General features: G+C 54.4%; 1 protein-coding gene across 2 annotated transcripts in view; it reads right to left on the minus strand.

The window, feature by feature from the left end:
* The window catches only part of LOC125046401 (protein pellino-like), a 100,606-nt gene that overhangs the window by 19,117 nt on the left and 54,511 nt on the right, over positions 1–26,978 (minus strand). The gene's annotated exons all lie outside the window — the stretch shown is intronic.

A 26,978-nucleotide genomic window follows, 5' to 3' on the forward strand; every position in this document is an offset into this window, starting at 1 on the left:
GTAGAATTTGCGTAGAATTTGTGTAGAATTTGTGTAGAATTTGTGTAGAATTTGTGTAGAATTTGTGTAGAATTTGTGTAGAATTTGCGTAGAATTTGTGTAGAATTTGTGTAGAATTTGTGTAGAATTATGATGATGAGTTATGATGATGAGTTATGATGATGAGTTATGATGATGATGATGATCCTTTTTACCGTGTGTCGTCGCCTCCGCCAGACAGGTCAGGCCAGTCGTCCACTAACCAGGGCGAGGTCGTGTTAATGGCGGTCACCACACGACCACCCTTTTATTATATCTCTCTCTCTTTCGTCCCCATTTTTCTCTTATCCTCTTCCCTTCTTCGCTTTCAGATCTCCTGTTGTATTCTCTAACCTTGGTGTATCCCCTCCCCCTTCCCCCCTCCTCTCCTCTTAATTTATTATATCTATACCTTCCTCTTCCCTTTCTCTCCCCCCATTCTACCTCTCCCTCGTTTTCTCCCCTTTCCCTCATTCTATATCTCCCCAGTTCCCTTTCTTTCCATCGATTTTTATTTTCGTAATCAAGTAATCATTCGTGGCCTTCCGCCTGTTCTCCGAGGTCGCTGATTGGCTGGGAGACACGACTCGTCAGCCAATTAGCGACCAGTTATCCTAACCGGAAAACTTTTCGGTTAAAAAAAAAAAAAAAATGTGGAGTGAACTATAACCCATGCAGAAGTAGAAAGAAAAGAGAGGTAGGTAGGTAGGTAGGTAGGTAGGTAGGTAGGTAGGTAGGTAGGTAGGTAGGTAGGTAGGTAGGTAGGTAGGTAGGTAGGTAGGTAGGTAGGTAGGTAGGTAGGTGTGTGTGTGTGTGTGTGTGTGTGTGTGTGTGTGTGTGTGTGTGTGTGTGTGTGTGTGTGTGTGTGTGTGTGTGTGTGTGTGTGTGTGCGTGTGCGTGTGCGTGTGCGTGTGCGTGTGCGTGTGCGTGTGCGTGTGCGTGTGCGTGCGCGTGCGCGTGCGTGTGCGTGTTCGTGTGCGTGTGCGTGTGCGTGCGTGTGCGTGCGTGCGTGCGACAGGCAAACAGCCAAGAGAAACCGCATCCCACGAGAGGGCGCCCAGGGGGAAGCCATCGCCATCAACGCATCACAACACCGTTCATATTCGGGCGTGTAAGCGTTCTCGCGTGCGGTCTGGAGCCACGCATGTGCGCCCACACAGCACTGGATACGCCCAACCGCCCATATCGGGTGATTTAGGCGTGACAAATCCATCGACGCCCATCTCGCGCCTTCAAACAACGACCAAAAAGTACATAGAAAGTTGGCTGTTTCCTCTGTTTACAACAAATATGATAAGTAAAATGCATTACTTAACACATTACGTCTATAATACAATATATATCGACAATGATGTATAAAATTTACCTACAACATATCTTAAGTACAATATGAACCTACAATATCTTCAAAAACAGAATCAACCTTAAAATATCCTAAATACAATATCTAAAAAACAACATTCTTAATAAAATATCTACCTACAATACGCGTAGTATCTGTAATAAAGCATCCACCTAAAACGACACAAACACAATATACTATCTATCGCTATCATCTTTAAAATACAAGATATCCTCAAATACAATCCCTAAATAAAATAAAAAATACAATAAATTCTGACATATTCGAAAGGCGGGCCATTACGAAATCACCGCCATGGAAGGAAGATCGATTTTGATTGATAATGGATGACGAGAGGGAAAAATACGAACGACAGAAAAATGCAATAATGCTTTCTAAATACGGTTCTCTGATTAGGAATGCGGTGAGGATACCCATATCAGCTGAGAGATTTTTTCTTTTCTTTTTTTCCTAGATGCGCACTCGTTTCGCCATGCGGTGAGAATAACCCGGAGACAGTTGTTTTGAAGACGCGGGCTTTGTTCACTTATGCGGTGAGGATAACCCGATAAAATATTACATCCTAAATACGTGCTTCTTCAGCCACTCGGTACGGTTAACCTGAAAATGAAATATTATATTCTAGACAGTCTTGCGTAGGAATTCGTGACAATAAACCGGTATAATATTATCTTGTATAGTCGGTATGGTGAGGATAACTCGGCAAGTATAGCATTACTTTCTACATAAGGCTTTGTTTAGCCAGTAAGTGAGAATAACTCACTTATTACTTTCTAGATGCGGACTTCTTTAATCGTTCGGTGAGGATACCCGGTATAATAATGCCTTGATAAAGTCAGTCTAGGCATGCGGTGAGGATAACCGATATGTTTTGGTAAGCGGTTTGCCTAATAATGCAGTCAAGTGTGTCACGTGATACCCCGCCCGAAAAAGACTTTGTTTGATTGGGGCTGCGGGAGGGGAGGAGGGAGGGGTGGGGAAGGGGATGAGGGAGGGAGGGGGAGGGGGAGGAGGAGAGGGATTAAGAGGGGAAGTTGGGGAAGAGGGGGAGGAGATCATACACCTCATGCATTATACAAGTGACAGGTGTGACGTTGCTAAATGTCTTGTCAAGCCAGCTTGAGTCTCACAGACGCGCAGACAGTCACGCACACGCTTAAAAATGAACAAAACCATCGCGCTGAGTGAAATGCACACGCACACGCACACGCACACGCACGCACACACACACACACACACACACACACACACACACACACACACACACACACACACACACACACACACACACACACACACACACACACACACACACACAAACACACACACACATTTCGCAAGCAGGGAATACCCATACCTGATTTCACGAGCGATCGGGTGACTGACCACAGTCGGGATCGGTCGGTGCCACCTGACTGCGATTGTATGGCGAGAGACAGGAACGCTTTCTAGCAAAATCTGTAGACATTAAAAATTCAACCGACCACCGTCATTGTTATCAGTATCTACCTTCTCGTTCTTTTTCTCTTTCTTCCTTTTCTCTTTCCCCTTCCCATTTTCCTTTTCCTCTCCCTCTCCCTCTCCCTCTCCCTCTCCCTCTCCCTCTCTATCTCAATCTCCCTCTCTATCTCAATCTCCCTCTCTATCTCAATCTCCCTCTCTATCTCAATCTCCCTCTCTATCTCAATCTCCCTCTCTATCTCAATCTCCCTCTCTATCTCAATCTCCCTCTCTATCTCAATCTCCCTCTCTATCTCAATCTCTATCTCAATCTCCCTCTCTATCTCAATCTCCCTCTCTATCTCCATCTCCCTCTCCTCCATCTCCCTCTCCTCCATCTCCCTCTCCTCATTTTCCCTCTCCCTCTCCCTCTCCCTCTCCCTCTCCCTTTCCCTCTCCCTTTCCCTCTCCTTCTCCTTCTCCTCCTTTTCCCTCTCCCTCTCCCCTTCCACCTCCTTTTACTCCTCTTCCTCTTCCAACACCGACTACGTAAACAGCAGACTACGCGAGATAAAATGTACACTCATCGTGGGACTAGGAATACTGGGTACGAGCCTATTGGTAACTGTTGGAGAGAGGGGGAGGGCAAATAGGAATACGGGGGAGGAGGGGATAAGGGGAAAGAGAAGAGGGAGAAAAGGGAAGGAAGGAAGAATGGAAGAAAGGAGATAAATACAAATATGTTCATCGATACCCATACACACACATATATAAAAACGTGTGCGTGTGTGGGTGTACTTGCGCGTGTGTAGCAGAACCAGACCGGGACCAACAAACACCTTCGCCCCCAAGTGCCACACTCAGGCGACGGCGCGAGACAACAAGTGGGCGTCGCATCACCTCCCCCCCTCCCCCTCCCCTTCCCCCTTCCTAACTCCTCCTCCCCCCTCCCTGCCACCCCCCCTCCCCGTATTCCACCTCCATCCCCCCTCCTCACCCCACCCAACCCCACCCCACCCCCTCTTCCGCTCCCGTTTCCCCCTCCCCCCTTCACCCCCGCCCCCGCTCCCGCCCACCACAAGGGCCCATCCCGTTCCCGCACCCACCGGATGCTCCCTTCTGCCGCGACGTGCCACGCGTGCCTCGTTACGGTGCCCAGCCAACCGCATGCCCGCCCGCGCCTCGCCAACCCTTTCCCCTGACGCCCTATGCCTCAGCCCCTGCCCTCCACCATCCCCTCCCCTCTACGATGGCCCTCCACGTGGCCCAGCTAGACCTACACGTGTCCACGCCTGACCTCATGACCTCATCTGACCTCGCGACCTTATACGAGATTCAGACGACGACGAACCCCACCCGGCTCCCACTCCCTGTCGCGCGGTCTCTTTTCGCCCGCCAACGCCCACGCCACTCGCTCACGCAGCCCGCCCACAGACGCCCACGCCGCCCTCTCCTCTCTCTCTCTCTCTCTCTTCCCCGCCCGCCCGCCCGCCCGCCCACCTCCCCTCTCCGGAAACGAGGAGAAATGAAGCAATACATGAGCGGCACGCAGAAGTATGTGGCGGCGGGGAGGCGGGTGCGCTTCGGAGGCAAAAACAACCGAGCAAAAAGCAAAACAAAAACGATATGACTTAAGGAAAATTGCCATAATGACAACAAAGACTCCCAAAAAAAATAAAGTAAACCAAAAAACTAAATAAAGTAAACCAAAACTTAAAGAAAACTGTCATAATAAAAAAAACAAAACAAACAAAAAAATAAATCAGAACTTAGAGAAAATTGCCATAATGACACCAAAGCCTTCCACAAACAAAACAAAACAAAGAAAATTGCCAAAACGCCAGCACAGCCTTTTAAAAATGCGTGCGAGCGAACGAGCTAGAGAGGAGGAGGAAAGAATGGGTGTAAAAACGGGACGGATAATAAGCGAATGGTAAAAAAAAAAAAAAAAAAAAATAATGAGAGAACGGGCTGTAAGCGGAAAATGAGAGAATGGGTGTAAAAACGGACCCGGGAAATGAGGAAATGGCAATAAACAAAGAGGGAAAGGGTGTAAAAAGGCGATAGAATATGAAAGACTGGGGTGTAAAACAAACCCAGAAAATGAAACCAATGATGTAAAACGGCAATGGAAGGATTGAAGGATTGAGGTGTAAAATAAACAAAACAAAAAAAACAAAAAACGAGGGCATAGGTGTAAAACGGCGACAGAAAATGAAGACCCGGAAAATGAGAGAAAGGGTAATATATGATAAATTCTGAAAATGTGAGAAAAAAACGTACAACAGCGACAGGAAATGAGGAAATGGACGTCAACCAACCACAGACAATGAGGAATAGCGAGTGAAATGACAAAAGAAAATGAAAATGAGGGAATGGACGAATAATGAGGTACGACGGCGTTCAAGGCAACTTTCCAGTTACGGCCAGTTAGGTCTGGCATTGATGAAGGCCTAGCAATAAACATGCACTCATGCAGACCCGCACGCACGCAGAAATACGTAAATGAATATATACATGCAAAATGCGTAAGAGTGTGTGTGTGTATGTGTGTGAGTGTGAGTGTGAGTGTGAGTGTGAGTGTGAGTGTGAGTGAGTGTGTGTGTGTGTGTGTGTGTGTGTGTGTGTGTGTGTGTGTGTGTGTGTGTGTGTGTGTGTGTGTGAGTGTGAGTGTGAGTGTGAGTGTGAGTGTGTGTGTGTGTGTGTGTGTGTGTGTGTGTGTGTGAGTGTGAGTGTGAGTGTGAGTGTGTGTGTGTGTGTGTGTGTGTGTGTGTGTGTGTGTGTGTGTGTGTGTGTGTGAGTGTGAGTGTGAGTGTGAGTGTGAGTGTGAGTGTGAGTGTGAGTGTGTGTGTGTGTGTGTGTGTGTGTGTGTGTGTGTGTGAGTGTGAGTGTGAGTGTGAGTGTGAGTGTGAGTGTGAGTGTGTGTGTGTGTTTCTTCTTTCCTTTCTTTTTCTAGTTATTTTCCTGGTTTATAAGAAACCCTACTTTCCTTTTCCGCTTTAATTTCCTGTCTCCTTTCTTTTCCTCCTCCTTTCTTCCCTTCTCTTTCCCTTTCCCTTTCTCCTTCTCTCTCTCCTTTTTCCTTTCTCTCTATCCCTCATTATCTCTATCTCTCCCTCGTACAAATCTCCTCTCTCCCCCCACCCCCCCGTCTCCCCTCAGTCCACAATCAACCCTGCCAGACCTTGCTTCCTTCCTTGCTTGCTTGCTTGTTTGTTTGTCTGTTTGCTTGCTTGCTTGCGTTCCCACAGCAGCGGGAACACCACACCGATAGCAGGTACCGGCGGGGGGGGGGGGGGGGGCTATGAGGAACACGAGAGCCTACTACCGCCCCCCCCCCCACGCGCACGCACTGATAAAATAATCCCAATCCCCCTTCTTCTTTCTCTCGCTTCTGCTTGCTTGCTTGCGTGCGTGCTCGCGGAACCTGTGCTTGCGTGTCTGCGGCGTAGGTGGTGACTTGCCCTTTCTCTCACTCGGGGTCTTTTTTCTTCTGATTTATTTTTAACTCCGATTCTTTTACTGTTCATTCTCATTTTCATTATTGTTTTACTTTGTCATCATTGCCGCCATCATCATAATTCATCACCACTACCATCATCACCATCATCATCATCATTACCATTATCACCATCACTACCATCATCATCATCATCATCATCATCATCATCATCATCATCACCACCATCACCATATCATCACCATCATCATCACCATCACCAACATCATCATCATCACTTAATAACCACTTGTCACTCTGCAAAATTGCAAATTTACGCCTACGTAGGCTAGGTAACACCCGCCCTACAAGGGAATGTGGGAGGGGGGGGGGGGGGGGGGGGGGGGGGGGAGGGGGGGGGGGGGGGGGGGGGGGGGGGGGGGGGGGGGGGGGGGGGGGGGGGGGGGGGGGGGGGGGGGGGGGGGGGGGGGGGGGGGGGGGGGGGGGGGGGGGGGGGGGGGGGGGGGGGGGGGGGGGGGGGGGGGGGGGGGGGGGGGGGGGGGGGGGGGGGGGGGGGGGGGGGGGGGGGGGGGGGGGGGGGGGGGGGGGGGGGGGGGGCGGGGGGGGGGGGGGGGGGGGGGGGGGGGGGGGGGGGGGGGGGGGGGGGGGGGGGGGGGGGGGGGGGGGGGGGGGGGGGGGGGGGGGGGGGGGGGGGGGGGGGGGGGGGGGGGGGGGGGGGGGGGGCGGGGGGGGCGGGGGGGGGGGGGGGGGGGGGGGGGGGGGGGGGGGGGGGGGGGGGGGGGGGGGGGGGGGGGGGGGGGGGGGGGGGGGGGGGGGGGGGGGGGGGGGGGGGGGGGGGGGGGGGGGGGGGGGGGGGGGGGGGGGGGGGGGGGGGGGGGGGGGGGGGGGGGGGGGGGGGGGGGGGGGGGGGGGGGGGGGGGGGGGGGGGGGGGGGGGGGGGGGGGGGGGGGGGGGGGGGGGGGGGGGGGGGGGGGGGGGGGGGGGGGGGGGGGGGGGGGGGGGGGGGGGGGGGGGGGGGGGGGGGGGGGGGGGGGGGGGGGGGGGGGGGGGGGGGGGGGGGGGGGGGGGGGGGGGGGGGGGGGGGGGGGGGGGGGGGGGGGGGGGGGGGGGGGGGGGGGGGGGGGGGGGGGGGGGGGGGGGGGGGGGGGGGGGGGGGGGGGGGGGGGGGGGGGGGGGGGGGGGGGGGGGGGGGGGGGGGGGGGGGGGGGGGGGGGGGGGGGGGGGGGGGGGGGGGGGGGGGGGGGGGGGGGGGGGGGGGGGGGGGGGGGGGGGGGGGGGGGGGGGGGGGGGGGGGGGGGGGGGGGGGGGGGGGGGGGGGGGGGGGGGGGGGGGGGGGGGGGGGGGGGGGGGGGGGGGGGGGGGGGGGGGGGGGGGGGGGGGGGGGGGGGGGGGGGGGGGGGGGCGGGGGGGGGGGGGGGGGGGGGGGGGGGGGGGGGGGGGGGGGGGGGCGGGGGGGGGGGGGGGGGGGGGGGGGGGGGGGGGGGGGGAGGGGGGGGGGGGGGGGGGGGGGGGGGGGGGGGGGGGGGGGGGGGGGGGGGGGGGGGGGGGGGGGGGGGGGGGGGGGGGGGGGGGGGGGGGGGGGGGGGGGGGGGGGGGGGGGGGGGGGGGGGGGGGGGGGGGGGGGGGGGGGGGGGGGGGAGGGGGGGGGGGGGGGGGGGGGGGGGGGGGGGGGGGGGGGGGGGGGGGGGGGGGGGGGGGGGGGGGGGGGGGGGGGGGGGGGGGGGGGGGGGGGGGGGGGGGGGGGGGGGGGGGGGGGGGGGGAGGGGGGGGGGGGGGGGGGGGGGGGGGGGGGGGGGGGGGGGGGGGGGGGGGGGGGGGGGGGGGGGGGGGGGGGGGGGGGGGGGGGGGGGGGGGGGGGGGGGGGGGGGGGGGGGGGGGGGGGGGGGGGGGGGGGGGGGGGGGGCGGGGGGGGGGGGGGGGGGGGGGGGGGGGGGGGGGGGGGGGGGGGGGGGGGGGGGGGGGGGGGGGGGGGGGGGGGGGGGGGGGGGGGGGGGGGGGGGGGGGGGTGGGGGGGGGGGGGGGGGGGGGGGGGGGGGGGGGGGGGGGGCGGGGGGGGGGGGGGGGGGGGGGGGGTGGGGGGGGCGGGGGGGGGGTGGGGGGGGGGGGGGGGCGGGGGGGGGGGGGGGGGGGGGGGGGGGGGGGGGGGGGGGGGGGGGGGGGGGGGGGGGGGGGGGGGGGGGGGGGGGGGGGGGGGGGGGGGGGGGGGGGGGGGGGGGGGGGGGGGGGGGGGGGGGGGGGGGGGGGGGGGGGGGGGGGGGGGGGGGGGGGGGGGGGGGGGGCGGGGGGGGGGGGGGGGGGAGGGGGGGGGGGCGGGGGGGGGGGGGGGGGGGGGGGGGGGGGGGGGGGGGGGGGGGGGGGGGGGGGGGGGGACGGGGGGGGGAGGGGGGGGGGGGGAGGGGGGTGGGGGGGGGGGGGGGGGGGGGCGGGGGGGGGGGGGGGGGGGGGGGGGGGGGGGGGGGGGGGGGGGGGGGGGGGGGGGGGGGGGGCGGGGGGGGCGGGGGGGGGGGAGGGGGGGGGGGGGGGGGGGGGGAGGGGGGGGGCGGGGGGGGGGGGGGGGGGGGGCGGGGGGGGGGGGGGGGGGGGGGGGGGGGGGGGGCGGGGGGGGGGGGGGGGAGGGGGGGGGGCGGGGGCGGGGGGGGGGGGGGGGGGGGGGGGGGGGCGAGGGGGGGGTGGCGGGGGCGGGGGGGGGGGGCGGGGGGGGGGGGGGGGGGGGGGGGGGGGGGGCGGGGGGGGGGGGGGGGGGGGGGGGGCGGACGGGGGGGGCGGAGAGGGGGGGGGGCGGGGGGGGGGGGGGGGGGGGGGGGCGGGGGGGGGGGGGTGGGGGGGGGGCGGGGGGGGGGGCGGGGGGGCGGGGGGGGGGAGGGAGGGGGGAGGCGGGGGGGGGGGGGGGGGGGGGGGGGGGGGGGGGGGGGGGAAGGGGGGAGGGGGGGGGCGTGGGGGGCGACGGGGGCGGGGGGGGGGGGGCGGGGGCGGCGGGGGGGGCGGGGGGGGGGGGGCGAGACACAGACGGCGACAGAGAGAGAAAAACTTTTGGTAAAAAAAGAAGAAAAAGGAAGGGAAAAAAAATAATTAATAATAATAAAAAGAAGAAAAAAATAATATAAGAAAAAGAAGAAGAAAAAGAAAAAAGAAAAAGAAGAAAAAAGAAAAGAAAAAGGAGCACAGAACAAAAACAAGAAGAACAAAAAGGGAAACCAGAACAAGAAGAATAGAAGAAGAAGAAGAAGAAGAAAGAAGAAGAAGAAGAAGAAGAAGAGAAGAAGAAGAAGAAGAAGAAGAAAAGAAGAAGAAGAAGAGAAGACAAGAAAAAAGAAAAGAAAAAAATAAGAAAGAAAAAAAGGGAGAAGGGGAAGAGAAGAAAAACAACAACAACAACAAAAAAAACAACAACAAATAAAAAACAACAACAAATATAAAAAAACAAATAAAACTAAACGTCAAAAAAAAAGCCGCTGGAAAAGAAAAAAAGGATTTGTGGCAAGACAATGGCCCGCAGGCTCCTCCTGTGGCTGCGCCTTGAAAGGACAAGGCAAGACAAGAAAAAAAAATACAAAAAACCCGAAAAGGAGGAGAGTGAGGAGAGGAAAGGAAAGAGAGAGAGATGGGGGAGAGAGAGAAGGAGAGGGGGAGGGGAGAGAGAGAGAAGAGAAGAGAGAAGAGAGAGAAAAGGGGAGAGGGGGGGGGAGGGGAGGAGAAAAAGGAGAAAAGGGGGGGGGAGGAGGAGGAGAGAAAGGAGAGAGAAGAGAGAGAGAGAGAGAGGAGGAGAGAGAGATTGAGAGAGAGAGAGAGAGAGAGGGAGAGAGAGAGAGAGAGGAGAAAAGGAGGGAGGGGAGAGAGGAGGGAGAGAGAGTGAGGGGAGAGAGTGAGGGAGAGGGATGGGAGAGAGAGGAGGAGAGGAGAGATGAGAGAGGAGAGAGAGGGAGTAGAGAGGAGAGAGAGAGAGAGAGGAGAGGAAGAGGGGAGAGAGAGGAGGGAGGAGGAGGAGAGGAGGGAAAGGGAGAGAGAGGGGAGAGAGAAGAGAGGGGGAGAGAGACAGAGGAGAGAGGAGGGGAGAGAGACAGAAGAGACAAGAGAAGGGAGAAGAGAGAGAGAAGAGAGAGAGAGAGAGAGAGAGATGAAAGAGAGAGAGGAGAAGAGGAGAGAGAGAGAGAGAGAGAGGAGGGATAGAGAGAGAGGAGAGACCCGGGGAGGAGAGAGCGGGGAGAGGGGAGAGCGAGAGAGAGAGAGAGAGAGAGCGAAGAGAGAGGAGGAGAGAGGGGGGGAAAGGAAAGAAAAGAAAGAAAGAAAGAGGAAGAAAGGAATCCAACACAAACAGGTCAAAGACAGAAGAATAATAAAACCGGCCCATGAAAGGGGCGAAAAAAACCCCCCAAATGCCCAAACCCCACTCAAGATAAAAGAGACGGCCAAAACAAAAAAAAATAAAATAAAAAAAAATAAAACACAAAACTAAGAAAGAAAAAAAAGAGCGAGGAGAGAGATCAACGACAAAAAATAAACAAACAAATAAATAAACTAAGAACTAATTAATTAATTAGCAATAAACTTCACAACACGACTCAACGAACAAAGAAAAACAAACAAACAAACAAAAACAAGATCGAAACAACAGCAATAATACGAAGAAAATATACGTCAACTGCACATTGAAGGGTGAACGAACGCTTTCCAAACAATTATTACATTTTATTGGGGACACAGGAAATTGAAATGATTTTAAAACACCCCCGCAAAAATGTGTGAAGTAATGCCACAGGGGAGTGAGGGAGGAAAGAGGGAGAGAGGGAGGGAGGGAGAGGGAGAGAAAGGGAGGGAGAAAGAGGTAGAGGGTGAAAGAGGGAGAAAGAGCGTAAGAGAGAAAGAGAGAAAGAGGGAGACGGGGGGGGGGAAAAGGAGAGAGAGAGAGAGGGGAGGAGAGGAGAGGAGGAGAGGGAGAGAAAAAGAGAGGAGAGAGAGAGGGGAGGAGAGAGAAGGAGAGAGAGAGAGAGGAAGAGAGAGAGAGAAGAGAGAGAAGAGAGGAAGAGAGAGAGGGAACGAGGGAGGGGAAGAGGAGATAAGGAGGGGAGGGAAAGAGAGAGAGGGGGAAAAAGAGAGAGGGGAAAAAGGGAGGGAAAAAAAAAAGAGGGGGAAGGAGAGGAGGGAAAGGGGGGAGAGAGGGAAAGGAAAAGAGGGGGGAAAGGGGAGGAAAATAAGGGGAAAGGGAAAAGGGAGAGGGAAGAAAGAGAAAAGGGAAAAGGGGAGAGGAGGGAAGAGGAGAGAGGGAAGAGAGGGGAGAGGGAAGGGAGAGAGAGAGAGAAAAGAGAGAGAGGGGGGAGAGAGAGAGGGGGAGAGACGAAAAGAGAGAAAAGGGGAGAGAGAGGAGAAAGAGAGAGAGAGAGGGAGAAGAGAGAGAGGGGAGAAGAAAAAAAGGGGGAGAAAGGGAGAGGGAGGAAAAAGGGGGAGAGGGGAAAAAGAAGAGAGAGGGGAAAGGAAATAACAGGGGAAGGAGAGGAGAAAGAGGGAAAGAGAGAGGGAAAAAAAGAGAGAGGGGGAAAAGGAGGGAAAAAAGGAGAGAGAGAGAGGGGAAGAGAAGATGAGAGAGAGGAGAGGAAAGAGAGAGAGAGAGAGAGGGAGAGAGAGAGAAAAGAGAGAGAGAGAGGGATGGTGATGATAAAACCCAAAAAAAAAAAAAAAAAAAAAATAACAATTTATCCCAACAAAACAACATCACAAAAAAAACTGTAGAAAAAAACAGCAATAAAAACGCAACAGAAAGAAGGGGCAAAAAAAAAAGGGGAATCTCTCGCGGACCCCTGATCTTAATTAAAAACCGTACGCACGGAAAAAGAGGGTACGTACAAAACGCACAAAGAAAAGAGAGAGAGAGGAGAGAAGAGAGAGAGAGAGAGGAGAGAGGAGAGAGAGAGAGGGAGAGAGAGAGAGGGTGGGGGGGTTTGTTGTAAAGGGGGGAAAGGGAGGGGGGAGGGATGGGGGGGAGGGAGGGAGGGAGGGGGGAGGGAGGGGGGGGAGTGGGAGGGGGGGGGGGGGGGGAGAGGGGAGAGGAAGGGAGGGGGGAGAGAGGGAGGAGAGGGGAGGGGAGGAGGGGAAAAGGGAGAGAGGGGGGGAAAGAGGGAGAGAGGAGAGAGAGAGAGGGGAGAGAGAGAGAGAGAGAGGATGAGGAGGAGGAGAGGAAGAGAGTGAGAGAGGGGAAGAGAGGAGAAAAGCCTCCCATAAAAAGTCGCCGGTCCCGCATCTTTAAAGACCCTTAGGGAATGGGGGAAAAACTAGGTCCGGGAAGGCTGGACCGGGTGGGGGGGGGGGGGGGGGGGTATGTGGGGGGAAAAAAGTAGAGGGTGAGGGAGAGATATGGGGAGAGGAGGAGATGGGGATGTGAGAGGGGAAATTGGGGGGGATGGGGAAGATATGGGGGAGGGAAGACGGGGAGATGAGGGTTTGGGAGATAAAAAGGTAGAGGGGTCCCTCCCCCCGTTTGTGCTGCTGCTTCCCTCCTTTTTTGTCTATCTACCTGCTGTCTATCTACCGCCTGCTCCTTGCCCCTGCTTGTCTCCCTGCCCCTGTCTACCTGTTGCCTGCCTCCCTGCCTATCTGTGGGGGTCGTCTGTCTGTGTGTCTGTCTGTCAGTGAGTCAGTGAGTCAGTGGGTCGTCAGGTTCCGGTCTTTCAGTCTGTCTTTTTAAGTCTGTCTGTCCATTTACTCGTCCTTCCTGATGTTTGTTTATACCCCAAGACCTTAAAGGGGCAAACTCGTTATGTTCCTTTTCTTAGTAAACCACGCTCCCATTTCTCTCTCTTCTGTCTCTCTTTCTTCCCTTCCCCCTTTTTCATCTATCAATGCCTTTTTTTATATTTTAATTTCTGTCAATCTTCGCCTACCCTTACACTTCTCCTTTCATCTTTGTCTACCATCCCCACTCTCTTTATCTCTACCCCCCACTTTTTTAAATGCTTTCCTCTTCTATCTTTGTTTACCTGTCCTTTTATGTCTGTTTACTAAATCCGGTCTCCCTGCCCTTCTCCTCTTCTCCGCTTACCCTACCCCTTTCTTTGCTTCTCTTTGTCAATATCATCGCTCGGTCTACTCCTTTCTTTGCTTCTCTTTGTCATCATCGCCCCCCGGTTCCACTCCTGTTTTTAATTGTTTACCGGGTTTCTCCCTTTTTTCCCGTTCCTCTTCGAATCTACTTGCTTTCCTTTCTCTCTGTATTCCTTTCGTCTACTTTTCCCTCCATTTTCAATCTTTCTTTGCGTTCGTTCCTTCCTATCTTTATCCACAACAAACCTTTTCTTCCTTTGTCTGTGTCCAGCTGTTTTTTTTTTATTGTCTTTGTCTGGCTATCTTTATCTCCGTCTACTTCTGTCTGTGTTTCTGTTTGTGTTTGTTTGTCTGTTTCTGTCTGTCTGTCTGTCTGTTGTCTGGGCCCTTTTTGTTGTTTTGTCTGTTGTCGGGGTCTGTCTGTTGTCTGTCTGCTGCGTTGTCTGTCTGTTTGTTGCCCGCCTGTCTTTTTTGGTCCGCCGCCGTACGTCCGTCTGTGCCCTTTTCTGGCCTTTTTTTCCCCCGTCGGAGGTTTAGCGAGCCCCGTTCAAACCCCCACCTTACGCCCCATTTCCATTACGTCCCCCTCCTCCCCCCCCCCCCCACCCCCCCCCCCACCCCCCACCCCTCCCCCCCCCCCCCCCCCCCCTTTCCCCCCCCCCCCTCCCCCCCCCCCTCCCCCCTTCCCCCCCCCCCACCCCCCCCCCCCCTCCCCCCCCTTCTCCTCCTCCTCCTCCTCCTCCTCCTCCCTCCTCTCCTCCTCCTCCTCCTCCTCTCCTCCTCTCCCCCCCCCCCCCTCCCCCCCCCCTCCCCTCCCCCCCCCCCCCTCCCCCCCCCCTCCTTCTCCTCTCTTCTCCTTTTCCTTCTCCTTTCCTTCCCTTCTCCTTTCCCCCCTCCTCCTCTTTTTCTTTGTTTCCCTCCCCCCTTTTCACCTCAAGGTCTCTTCCATTCTCAAAGCCTGAACCCCCCCCCCTTCCCTACTTTTTTCCCTCTAAACCCTTTTTTTTTTTTTCCCTTTAAACTGTTTTTTTTTTGTCCCTTTTTATTTATTAAACGTAACAAATATTTAAAATTTTGGGGCGAAAAAAAAAAGGACGTTAGCTTTCTTCTTATGAAAACAAAAGTTAAATGAAATGCAAATAAGTACTTATGTTTGAGTCACATGAAAAAAACGGCTTAATAAGATAATCAATAAATATGTATATAGACAGATAGGGAGACTGATAGAAATATATAAAACGATATAAAATAGGGCAAAATGCTGTTATGATAAATAGATAAAGTGAGATTTAAATTTATAAATTTAAATTTGATAGCTAACAGATGATAGACAGAGATGGGGTTTATTGTTTGATAGATGCCGAAGATAGAATTTTACACAATAGAAATTTGATCAACATTTCGTGGCCGATTTCCCCTCTACGTTGGCGGATTTCGTTATTGGTATTATTTTCCGTTTTCTCTAATGACTTGCATCATCTGCAAATGTCAGAGACGAGGGTGTGACGGAAACCCGGGACTGTGAAGCGCACGCAAACAAAGACACGCAAGCAAAACACCGAGACAAAACTATGCAAAAATACATAAAAATAATAAAAAAGGACAAAAACCCCACCCCACCCCACACCCCCCACACACACCCCAAAAAAACACCACACACACACACACACACACACACACAAACACACACACACACACCCACACCACAAAAACCCCAAACCTCACACAACACACTTTCAAACCCCATGTGGGGTGAGGGACCTTATCCTCACGTGTTTTTTCATATCAAAAAAGGAGGTCAGACACCAGGTAAGAGGTCAGACAGGAGGGGTTTCAGAAAAGGGTCCCAGTGCACTGTTTTTGAATGCAATATCGCGGGGTGCCGGGGAACAATAAAACGGGGAAAAGTAAATCGTTACTTGCTTTCCTTTGGGTTTATACACTCACTCGTTTCATCTCCCTCTTTGTCTCTGTCTGTCTGTCTGTCTGTCGTCCTGTCTGTTTTGTCTGTCTGTCTGTTGTCTGTCTGTCTGTTTTGTCTTTTTGTCTGTTATTGCTGCCTCCCTGCTATCTGTTTCGGTAACCCTGTCTCACCTCGTTTGCGTCTTGAACGAAACGCTATGACGTCACGCGAAATTAATCACCTTAAGAGCTAAATCAACACAAAACTAAAGAAGAACGATTAAGAAATAGAGAAGAAAGAAAAAAAAGAAAGAAAGAAAAACGAAAAGAAACCCTTCCATAAATCAATTGCAAACCCCCGCCTCCCCCCCCCCCCCCCAAAATTGCATCATTACTAAAATTTAACCCCCGAAAAGCTACCTCCCTTCGGCTGTTGCATAAACACTTACTCCTGCAACGAGAGGGAGGGAAGGGGAGGGGAGGGGAGGGGAGGGGGGGGAGGGGAGGGGAGGGGAGGGGAGGGGAGGGAGGGGGGTGAGGGGAGGGGAGGAGAGGGGGGATGGAGAGGAGGGAGGGGGAGGGAAGAGGAGAGAGGAGAGGGGGGGGGGGGGGAGAACGGTTAAGGGCCGGCAAGGCTGACCCCCTTCCTGGGGTTTTTCGTTTCTAAACACATATCGTATGTGGTGGCGGCGCGGGCCAAAAGAGAGAGAGGGGAGGGAGAGAGAAGAGCAATTTTTGACGTACGGGAACAGGTGTGCTTTAGTTGGGGGGAGGGGGGGGGATATGTGGGTTTTTTTTCGCTGGGAAGATCGATCTGGCGCAGCAGGAAAATGGGTGGGGAGGGAGGGGGGGGGAGGGGGAGGAGGGCGGGGGGGGGGGAGGGAGGGGGGTGGGGGGGGGGCCCCCTATCACCTCCCCCTCCCCCTTTGTCTTTTAAATCTCGCACAAGAGACACACGAAAATCATTCACTCTTTTATACGGTGTTTCTCGGTTAATTCATCTCTTCGATTAATTATCGATCTAGGCACATACAAAATATCTTTCCTTCGATTATCGGAGTGGGAAGGAGGATGGAGGAAACAATGGGGGAATATATCAAGCACAGAAAAGGTAAAATCAAAACGCGAATGGGCAGGGTAAAATGTGAAGAAAGAGGAGGTGGAGAGTGGAGGAGGAGGGAGGAGGTTGGAGGAGGTGCGAGGAGGAGGAGGAGGAGGAGGAGGAGGAGGAGGAAGAGGAGGAGGAGGAGAAGGGAGGGGAGCGTGATTCCCTTGTGATTGGTCCAAGGTCAGGCGAACCGCAGTGAGAAACTAGGTCATCCAGGGGACAGATTGGGGGACCCGGGCGAGGGGAAGAGGCGTGAGGGGAGAGCAGGAGCGGAGGGGAGAGGGGAATGGACGAGGAGAGAGTGAAAGGAGAGGCGAGGAGAGGAGAGGGGAATGGACGAGGAGGGGAGAGGGGAATGGGTGAGGAGAGGAGAGGGGAATGGGCGAGGAGAGGAGAGGGGAATGGACAAGGAGAGGAGAGGGGAATGGACGAGGAGAGGAGAGGGGAATGGACGAGGAGGGAGAGGGGAATGGACGAGGAGAGAGTGAAAGGAGAGGGGGGGGAGGAGAGGGGAATGGACGAAAAAGGGGGAGAGGGGAAATGGACGAGGGAGAGTGAAAGGAGATGGGAGGGGAGGGAGGGGAAGGGGCGAAGGGAGAGAGGGGAATGGACAAAGGAGAGGAGAGGGGAATGGACGAGGAGAGAGTGAGAGGAGAGGAGAGGGAGGAGAGGAGAGGAGAGGGGTAGAGGAGAGGAGAGGAGGGTGAGGGGTAGAGGAGAGGAGAGGAGAGGGGTAGAGGATAGGGGGGAAGGGCAAGAGGTATGAGGGGGAAAAGGGGGCGGAGGGAGGGGGAGAGCGGAATAGCAAGGAGGATTTGTAAAGGGACGGGGGGAGGGGGTTTAGAGGGGGGATGGGGGAGGTGAGGGGATAGGAGGGGCATAGGGTTTTAAGGGGGGTGTGGGGGGGGAGAGGGGGGAGGGGGGACGGGAGGGGGGAGGGGGGAGGGGGGAGGGAGGGACGGGAGGGAGAGAGGGAGGGAGGGAGGGAGGAAGAGGAAGAGGGAGAGGGGGAAAGAGGGGGCAAGAGAGAGAGAGAGAGAGACAGAGAGAGACAGAGAGAGACAGATAGAGACAGAGAGAGAAGAGGGAAGAGAGTAGAGAGGAGGTTCAGAGGGTACAGGGGAGTGAAGGAGAGAGTAAGGGGAGAGGAGGGGACAAGAAGGCCGAGGGGACTGGAGAAAGGGTGTCCGTAAACGAGTATTTGATGGATGATAATAGAACTATGAAAGGAAGAAGAGGAAGAGATAAGGGGAGGCTGAGAAAGTGATAATGATAGGGGAAAGGACAGGACGACAGATTAAAGAGGAAAAGAAGAGAATGATGATGATGATGATGATGATGATAATGATAATGATAATGATAATGATAATGATTATGATAATGATTATGATAATGATGGTGATAACGATGATGATAATGACGATTGATGATGAGGATAACAATAACAACAATACCAATCAAAACTAAATTATTACAACTTTTTAAATCACAAGCAGTAACCACAATAGCCAGAAATAAAATCTAAAAAAAAAAAAAAGATAAAATAAAACAAAACAAAACACCACGACAAAACAAGCTGACAACCCTTTTCAAGAACACTGACAAAGGTAAAGGAACAAAAAAATATTTCTCGCGAAAAAGAGGAAAACATGAAAAGAATGTCACAATGCGCACCATTCCTCCCGGGCCAACGTAATCACAGTCTGCGTATTGGGTATGATTCAGCGCAAACACGGACATAGAAAAAATAAACAAACCCCACACGCAAAGTGTGTGATTTGAAGTGTGTGTTGTGTGTGTGGTGTGTGTGTGTGTGTGTGTGTGTGTGTGTGTGTGTGTTGTGTGTGTGTTTGGTGTGTGTGTGTTTGTGTGTGTGTGTGTGTGTGTGTGTTTTGTATGTGTGTGTGTGTGTGTGTTGTGTGTTGTGTGTTTGTATGTGGCCCTTGCTGTGTGTGTGTGTGTGTGTGTGTGTGTGTGTGTGTGTGTGTGTTGTGTGTGTGTGTGTTGTGGTTGTGTATTTTGTGTGTGGCGTGCGTGGTGCGTGCGTGCGTGCGGGGCGTGGTGGTGCGTTTCGTGCGTGCGTGTGGCGTTTTGGGTGTGCGTGTGCGTTTTGCGTTTTTGCTTGGCGTGTGGGGGTGTGCGTGGAAGTCCTGTTGCGTGTGTTGTAAGTCTGTGTGGCGTGCGTGTGTTTGTGTGTGTATAAGTGGGGTGTGTGGTGTTAAGTGTGTGTGTGTGTATAAGTGGGATGTGTGTGTATAAGTGTGTTTGTTGTGTGTGTATAAGTGGGTGTGTAAGTGTGTAAGTGTGTAAGTTGGTGTGTAAGTGTGTAAGTGGGTGTGTAAGTGTGTAAGTGGGTGTGTAAATGTGTAACTGGGCGTGTAAGTGTGGATGTAAGTGTGGATGTAAGTGTGGGTGTAAGTGTGGGTGTGTGTGCGATGTGGTGGTGAGTGTGAGTAGTGAGTGTGAGTGTGAGTGTGAGTGTGAGTGTGCGTGTGCTGTGGTGTGCTGTGAATTGTCAACAACCTTGTTGACAAAATGTCAACAACTTTGAGAAAAAAAAAACACTCACTCACAAAACCCCCCCCCCCCCCCCTGGTACCTAACCTACTCAGAAAAACAAAAAAGAAATAAAGAAAAAACGAATAAACGGACAACCAGAAACACTGCAGAAGGAAGCGAAAAGAAAATGCGGGGAAATAAGCAAATTACGGAAAAACCCATTTCCCCCAAGGACGCGAGAGGGGAAAGAGGAGGAGGAGGAGGAGGAGGAAAGAGGGGGAGGGGCGAGGAGAGAGGAGGTAGGAGGAGGAGGGAGGAGAGGAGGAGGAGGAGGAGGAGGAGGAGGAGGAGGTGGGTGGTGGGGGGAGGTGGGTGGGAGGGGAAAGGGGAGGGGGAGGGGGGGGAGGGAGGGGTGAGGAGGGAGAGGAGGAAGGAAGGGAAGGATAGATGAAGGAGGAGGGGGAAAGGGGGGAGAGGAGGGGGAGAAGGGGGGGAGAGGGAGGGAGGAAAAGGGGAGGGGAGAGGACAGGGGTAACGGAGGGTAAGAGGAAGGGGTAGAGGGGAGACGGAGAGGAGGGAGGGTAGAGGGGAAGGGAAGGGGGAAATGGAGAGGGAGAAGATGAGGGAAGGAAAGGAAGGGGGAAGGGGAAGGTGGTAGAAGGAAGAGGAAAGGGAAGGTGGGTAGAAAAGAAGCGGAGAGGGATAGGAGAAGGAAGAAGGGAAGAGAAAGTGATAGAGAGTGAGAGAGAGAGAGGGAGAGAATGCAGGAAAGAGAGAGAAAGGAGAGAAGAGAGAGAGAGAGAAAAGGAGAGAGAGAAAAAGGGAGAGAGAGAGAGGAGAGAGAGATGAGTAAAGGAGAGAGTGGAGGAGAGAGAGAGAGAAGTGAGAGAGAGTGAGAGAGCAAGCTAATACATACAATTAGACACAGACATATACCCCCCCCCCCCTACCGACCCCCCACAAGCGAAAGCGAGAACTATGAACTCAAAACACAGACAAACAAAAACAAACGTAAAAAAAACAACAATAAACGAAAAGGCCCGAGGGTAGAGGGTAGGAGGGTAGGACGGAAGAAGGATTGGAAGGGAAGAAGGATAGGAGGATAGGAAGGGAAAAAGGATAGGAAGGGAAGAAGGATAGAAGGTAGGACGGAGGAAGGACTGGAAGGGAAAAAGGATAGGAGGGAAGAAGAAGAGGAAAGGAAAAAGGATAGAAAGGGAAAAAAGATAGGAAGGGAAACGGAAGGAACGGCGAGGTTGGGAAAGGGAAGAAAGTTTAGGAGGGAAGGAGGGAGAAGGATTGGAAAGGGAAATGGGGAATTGGGGAAAGGGGGTTTTAAGGGGTAGGAAGGTAGGGGAGGAAGGTAAGGGGAATAAGAGGATACGAGGTAGGTAGGTAGGTAGGTAAGTAGTTAGCAGTTGGTTGGGAAGTAGGTAGGTAGGTAAGTAGGTAGCTAAGCAGGTAAGTATATATGTTTAAGTAGGTAGGTAGGTAAGTAGGTAGGTAGGTAGGTAAGTAGGTAGTGGGTTTTTTTAAAGGTAGGTAGTTAGGTAGGTTGGTAGGTGGGGAATTAGGTAGGAAGTTAGGTGGGAAGTTTAGGTAGGAAGTAGGAAAGGAAAGTTAGGTAGGTTGGGTTTAGAGTAGGTAGGTAGGTAGGTAGGTAGGTAGGAAGTTAGGTGGAAGTTGGGTTTGGAAAAGTTGGGTGTAGGTAGGTAGGTAGGAATTTAGGTGGGTAGTAGGAATTTAGGTAGGTAGGTAGGTAAGGTAGGTGGGGGGGGTTTAGGTAGGTGGGTTTGGTTTGGGAAGTTGGTAGGTAGGTAGGTTAGGTAGGTAGGAAGTTAGATAGGTAGGTAGGTAGGTAGGTAGGTAGGTAGGTAGTAGGTGGTAGGTAGGTAGGTAGGTAGGTAGATTGGAGGTAGGTAGGTAGGTAGGTAGGTAGGTAGGAAGGTAGTTTAGGAAGGTAGTTTAGGAAGGTAGATGGGGTAGGTGGGTTTGGGGTGGTGGGTTTGGGGTTTGTGGGTTGGTAGGTGGTAGGTAGGGGTAGGTAGGTAGGAGGTAGGTAGGAAGGTAGATAGGAAGGTAGAGTAGGTAGGTAGGTTGGTAGGTAGGTGGTAGGTAGGTTGGTAGGTAGGTTGGTGGGTTTAGGTTGGTAGGTGGGTGGTAGGTAGGTGGTAGGTAGGTTGGTAGGTAGGTTGGTAGGTGGGGTAGGTAGGTAGTTAGGTAGGTAGGAATAGGTATTAGTGTAGATAGGTTGATAGGTAGATAGATAGATAGTAGATAGGTAGGTAGGAGGGTAGGTAGGTAGGTAGGTAGGTAGGTGGTAGGTGGTGGGGAGGTAGGTAGGTAGGTAGATAGGTAGATAGATAGATAGTTTCATGGTAGGTAGGTAGGAGGGTGGTAGGTAGGTAGGTGGTAGGTAGAGGTAGGTGGAGGTGGTAGGTAGGTAGATAGATAATAGATAGATAGATAGGATAGTTTGATAGAGTAGATAGTGATAGTGGTAGGTAGGTAGGTAGGAGGGTAGTTTCACGGTCTCATGATCAGAGCGATGACTAGGATAAAAACACGAAGAAACAGGAAGATGTCGAGTAAACAGAAGAGACGAATTGCGGTTGTAAACACGTTCTAATGTATACAGAGCTAAGGACGAAGGAAATGCACTGTGCTGGCCTCTCCGTCGTGGGAGAATGGCGGGGGGAATTGAGGGGAAAAGAAAGAGAGGGGGTGGGAAAAGAGGAGTGAAGAGAGGAGTGGGATGGGAGGGAAGGAAAGGAGGAAGGAAGGAAGGGAATAGGAAAGGAGGGAGGGAGGGATGGAGAGGAGGGAAGGAGGGGAGGAGAGAATGAGGGGAGGAGGGGAGGAGGGGAGGAGGGGAGGAGGAGGGGAGAGGGAGAAGGAGGGGAGAGGGAGAAGGAGAGGGAGAGGGGTGAGGAAGAGAGGAGAGGGGAGGGAGAGGGTGGGTGAGGAGGAGAGGGAGTGGGAGAGAGAGGGAAATTGGGGCGCAAGAGGGGAACAAAGGGAAAAAAGGAGAGAAGGGGGAAGAGGACGAGGAGAAAAGTGGGGGAGAATTGGGACACAGAGAGGAGAGAGGAGAGGGAGGAAAAGGAGGGAGAGAGGGTAGAGGAGAGAGAGAGGGAGAGAGGAGAGTGAGAGCGAGGGAGAGGAGAGGAGGGTGAGAGAGAGAGAGAGAGAGGAGAGAGAGAGGAGAGAGAGATGAGACGCGAGAGAGAGGAGAGAGAAGAAAAGAGAGAGAAAAGAGAGAGGACGAGAGAGAGGGGAGAGAAAGGAGAGAGAGGAGAGAGAAGAGGGAGAGAGAGAGGTTGGGAGAGAGAGGGGGAGAGAGGAGAGAAGAGAGAGAGGGAAAAGAGAGAAAGAGAGGAAAAAAGAGAAAGAAGGAAAGCGAAAGAGAAAGAAAGGGGAGGAAGGGAAAAAGGGGAAAGGAAAAGGAAGCGGATGAGGAAGGAAGGACGCGAGGAGGAGGAAGAGGGAGGGGAAGGAAAGGGGGGGAAAAAGGGGAAAAAGGAGGGGGGAAAAGGAGGGAAGAGGATAAAAAGGAGGAGGGCTGGAAGGAGAGGGAGGGGGGAGAGAGGGAGGGGGGAAAGGAGGGAAGGAGGGGGGAGGGAGGGAAGGGGGAGGGTGGTTGGGAGGGAGGGGTAAGGGTGGGTGGAGGTAGAGGGTGGGGTGGAGGGGGAGAGGGGGGTGGGGGGGGGAGAGGGGGTGGGGGGGGGAGGGGTGGGGGGGGAGGGGGAGGGGGAGGAGGGGGGGGAGGGAGGGAGAGGGAGAGAGAGAGAGAGGAAAAGAGAGGGGGAGAGGAGAGAGAGAGAGAGAGAAAGAGATTGAAAAGAGCCCCCTTTCCTCCCTTCCTCCCCTTCTCTCCTCCCCTCTCTTCCCCCCCCTCCCCTCTCCTCCCTTTCCCCCCAAAGCCCTCTCTCCTCCCCAACCCCCTCCCCCAATTTCAAAAGACACAAAGGGGAGGGAAAAATAGGTTGTGGGGCGTCCGGGGGAATATTTGGGAAGGGGGACCGAAAGGGTTTCGGGCCCGCGCCCGCCGTGGGGTTTAGCGTTTGAGGAAAGAGACGAAGAAAAAAAAGGTCAAGAAGGGTGGGAATTGTGATCTTTCTTTTTGTTTTTTTATTATTATTATTATTCTTGGGCCGGTTTGGTTTTCGGTGTGTGTCTGTCGCTTGCTTCCTCGCATCTGAATCTTTCTTTGTTTTTTCTCTTTGGGGAATTTCCAGTTCTCTCTTTCTCTTTCCCTCTCCCTCTCCCTCCCATTCCCCCTCTCTCCCTCTCCATCACCATCTCCCCTCCTCCTCTCTCCCTCTCTTTCTCCCTCCCTTTTCCCCTATTTTCCCCTCCTCTCCTCCTCTCCCTCTCCTCCCTACATCCCTCTTTGTCTCCATCCCTCTCTCAGTCAAAACCGCAACAGCCTCGGCCTTTTTTCACCCTATCTTTTATTATCATGGTTGCTTTATGGCGTAATTTTCAGATTATGTAAAGGGCTTCTCGAAGGACAACAAGACACAAAATAAAAACGGGGGGGGGGGGGATGGGAAGGGGGAGGGAAGGATGAGGGAGGAATGGGGAGGAGGTGGGAGGGGGTTGGGGAAGGTGGAGAGATATGGGAAGGGGGAAGGGGAAGGGGTGAGGTTAGAGGGTAAGGAAAGAGAGGAGAGGAGACGAGAGAGAAGAGAGAGAAGAGAGAAAAGAGAGAGAGGAGAGAAGAGAGAGAGAGAGAGGAGAGATGAGAGAGAGAGAGAGAGAGAGGGGGGGGGGAGAAGAGGACTGGGAGGAGAGGAAAGGATACGAGTAGGAAGAAAGGAAGAAAAGGAGAGGGAGAAGGAGAGAAAGAAAGGGAACAAAAGGAAGGTGGAAGGAAGGAGAAGAGGAGGAAGGTGGGGGAGGGTAAGGATAGAAAAGAAGAAGAGAAGTGGGAAAGGAGGGAGATAGGGAAGAGAAGAGGGAAGGAGAGGGGAGGGGGAGAGGGGGGGAGGGATATAAACTAACGAGAGGAAATTACTTTTCTTTTTTAGCGAAACACACACGGGACAGGAATTTGTGCGCCCCTTTGGCTAATTGAATTCGCACATGACATTAGCTTACGCGGGTTGCAAAGTTCCGCTCAACCTCACACAGCACACACCACAAAGGACCAAAGCAAAAGGACACACACACACACACACACACCCCACACAAACACCACACACACACAAACCACAGACTCCTGACCACACACACCACAAAACATACACACACACACACACACACACAACAACACACCCACACCATGCACAACGTACACACAGATATATTCCATTTATGATGTATAAAATGCTCATTCCTCATTTAAAATTATCTATTATATTAAGATCCTATCACTTATTCCTTTGTCCGTACATATCTTTTATTTTCATCATAAAATTAACACGGTAGTTTAAAAAAGTTGTATCATGTGATTGTGTGATGTGGCGTTTTGATGTGTGTTGTGTGATGTGTGATGTGTGTGGTGTGGTGTGTGTGTGGGTTTTGTGTGTGTGTGTGTGTGGGTGTGTGTGATTGTGTGTTGTTTGTGTGGGGTGTGTGGGTGTGAGTGTGTTGTGTGTGAGATGGTGGGTGTAGTTGTGGTGTGTGTGTAGATGTGTGTGTGTTGAGATGTGTGGTGTGAGATGTGTGTGGTGTGGATGTGTGTGTGTGGAGGGGGTGGTGTGTGTGAGATGTGGTGTGTGTGTGAGATGTGTGTGTGTGAGGATGTGTGTGTGGGGTGAGATGTGCTGTGTGGTGTGAAAATGTGTGTGTGGTGTGGTATGTCTGTAATTTATGTGTGGGGCGTTTTGTGTGTTTGGGTGTTGTGGGGGTGTACGTGTGCATGTACATGTGTGTGTGGTGTATGTGTGCGTGTACGTGTACGTATGTGTGTGGTGTACGTATGTGTGTGGTGTACGTGTGCGTGTGCGTGTGCGTGTGCGTTTGTGCGTCGTGCGTGTGGTTTTACGTATGGGTGGTGTATTTTGTGGTCTTACGTGTTCGTGTGTCGCTTGTCCGCGTTGTGAACAATCCCTATACTTGTAATCTATTTATCTATTCATTTTTCTATCATTTCCCCGTTTTAACAATCCCTCCACAAATTTATTTTACGATTTAAAATTAAATATAGAATAATATTAATTAAAACACCAAACATAACCCTAAAACTATTACTACAACAAAAACATTATAACACGGTCGAAACGAAGCACTTTCATAATAGTCATTATCAACTTGGCCATTATCCTTTTTCTTATCATCTCCATCCACATCATCATGATCATTACTGTTTCGTTCATTAAAAAATTACCCTCATCAACAAGAACAATAATAATAATAACAATAACAACCTAAATATTATTTGTAAAAACAGCTAGCGGGCAGGACCGCTGGCTGGGTGAACGAGGGAGGGGGAAGAGGGGGAGGGGGAAGAGGGGAGAGAGGGGGAGGGAGAGAGGGAGAAGAGAGAGAGGGGGAAGAGGGAGAAGAGGGAGAGGGGGGAAAAGAGAGAGGAGAAAAGAAAGAGAGGGGGAGCGGGAGGGGGAAGAGAGAGGGGGAAGAGGGAGAGGGGGAAGGGGAGAGGGGGAAAAAGGGGAGGGGGGAAGAGGGAAAAGGGGGGGAAAAGGGAGAGGGGGGGGAAAGGGGGAGGAGAGGAGGAAGAGGGAAGAGGGGGGGAAAAAGGGGGAGGGAGAAGAGGGAGAAGAGAGAGAGGGGGGAAAAAGGGAGAGGGGGAAAGAGAGGAGGGAAGAAGAAAGAGGGGGGAAAGAAAGGGGGGAGGGGGAAGAGGGAGAGGGGGAAGAGGGAGAGGGGGAAGGGGAGAGGAAGCAAAAAGGGGTAACAAAAGAGGGGGAAAGGTGTGGAGAAGGGAGAGTGGGGGAAAAAAAAGGAAAAGAGAGGAGAGCAGGGGGGGAGAGGGAGAAGTGGAAAGGGGGGAAAGGGGGAAAAGAGTGCAGAGAGGGGGAGACGGGAGAGTTAAAAAAGAGAGTGACAGGGGTGTTGAGAGAGGGAAGGGGGAGGAAGGAGAGTGGGTGAGAGTGAGGGGGGTGAGAGGGGAGAGGAGAGAAAGGGAGAGGGGGTGAGAGGGGAGAAGAAGGGAAATGGGGTGAGAGGGGAGAAGAGGGAATGGGGTGAGTTTGGAGAAAAAGGGGGAGGGGGGAGGGGGAGAGAGAGGGGGAAGGGAAGGGGGTGGGGACAGGGAGGAGGGAAAAGGGGGGTGAAAAGAGGAGAGGAGGGGAGAGGTGAGAGGGGAGGGGGAAGGGGGGGAGGTGGGGGGGGAGAGGAAGGGAGAGGGGCGCGGTGCCGGGTGACAAAGCTAACAATCCCAGAAGGGGACCCAACAAAGGGACAAAAGGTGGGCCCCCATCATTTTCTCGTGCGGTGAAAAGGAAGAGAGTGGGCGGGGGAGAGGAAGGGGGTGGGGAAAAGAGAGGGGCGGGGGGAGGGAAGGGGGAGGAAAGAGTGGGCGGGGAGAGGGAAAGGGGAGGAGAGAGTGGGCGGGGAGAGGGAAGGGGAGGGAGGGAGGGGGAGAGGGAAGGGGGAGAAGGGAGGAGGGAAGGGGGGAAGGGGGAGGAAGGGAGGGGGGAAAGGGGAAAGGGGGGGGGGAAAAGGGAGGAGGAAAGAGGGAAGGGAGAGGGGGAAGGGGGGGGGGGAAAAGGGAGGGGGGGGGGAAAAGGGGGGGGGAGGGGGAAAAGGGGAAGGAGGAGGAGGGGGAAAAAAAGGGAGGAGGGAGGGGGAAAAAGGGGAAAGGGGGGAAAAGGGGGGGGGAAGGGGAGGGGGGAAAAAAAAAAAAAGGGAAGGGAAAAAAGGGGAAGGGGGGGGGAAAGGGGAAATGGGAAAAGGGTGGGGGGAAAGGGAAGAGGAAAAGGGCGGGAAAAAAGGGCGGGGGGGGGGAAAGTGGAAGGGGGGGGGAGGGGGGTGGGGGGCGGGGGATGGGAGGGGGGAAAGTGGGGGGGGGGGAAATGCCCCCGGGGGAAAATGGAAAGTAGGGACGAAACAGACGAGGAGAGTAAGGGAGGTATGGGAGGGCTGGGGGGAAGGTGGGGGGAGATAAATGGAAAAGCAAAAAATGGAAAGAGAAATAGGGTAAACAAACTTGACGAAAACATGGAAATAAGGGACTATGACAAGAGGAA

This window comes from Penaeus chinensis, chromosome 39 (assembly GCF_019202785.1).
Source record: "Penaeus chinensis breed Huanghai No. 1 chromosome 39, ASM1920278v2, whole genome shotgun sequence".
In the NCBI taxonomy this organism is placed as follows: domain Eukaryota; kingdom Metazoa; phylum Arthropoda; class Malacostraca; order Decapoda; family Penaeidae; genus Penaeus; species Penaeus chinensis.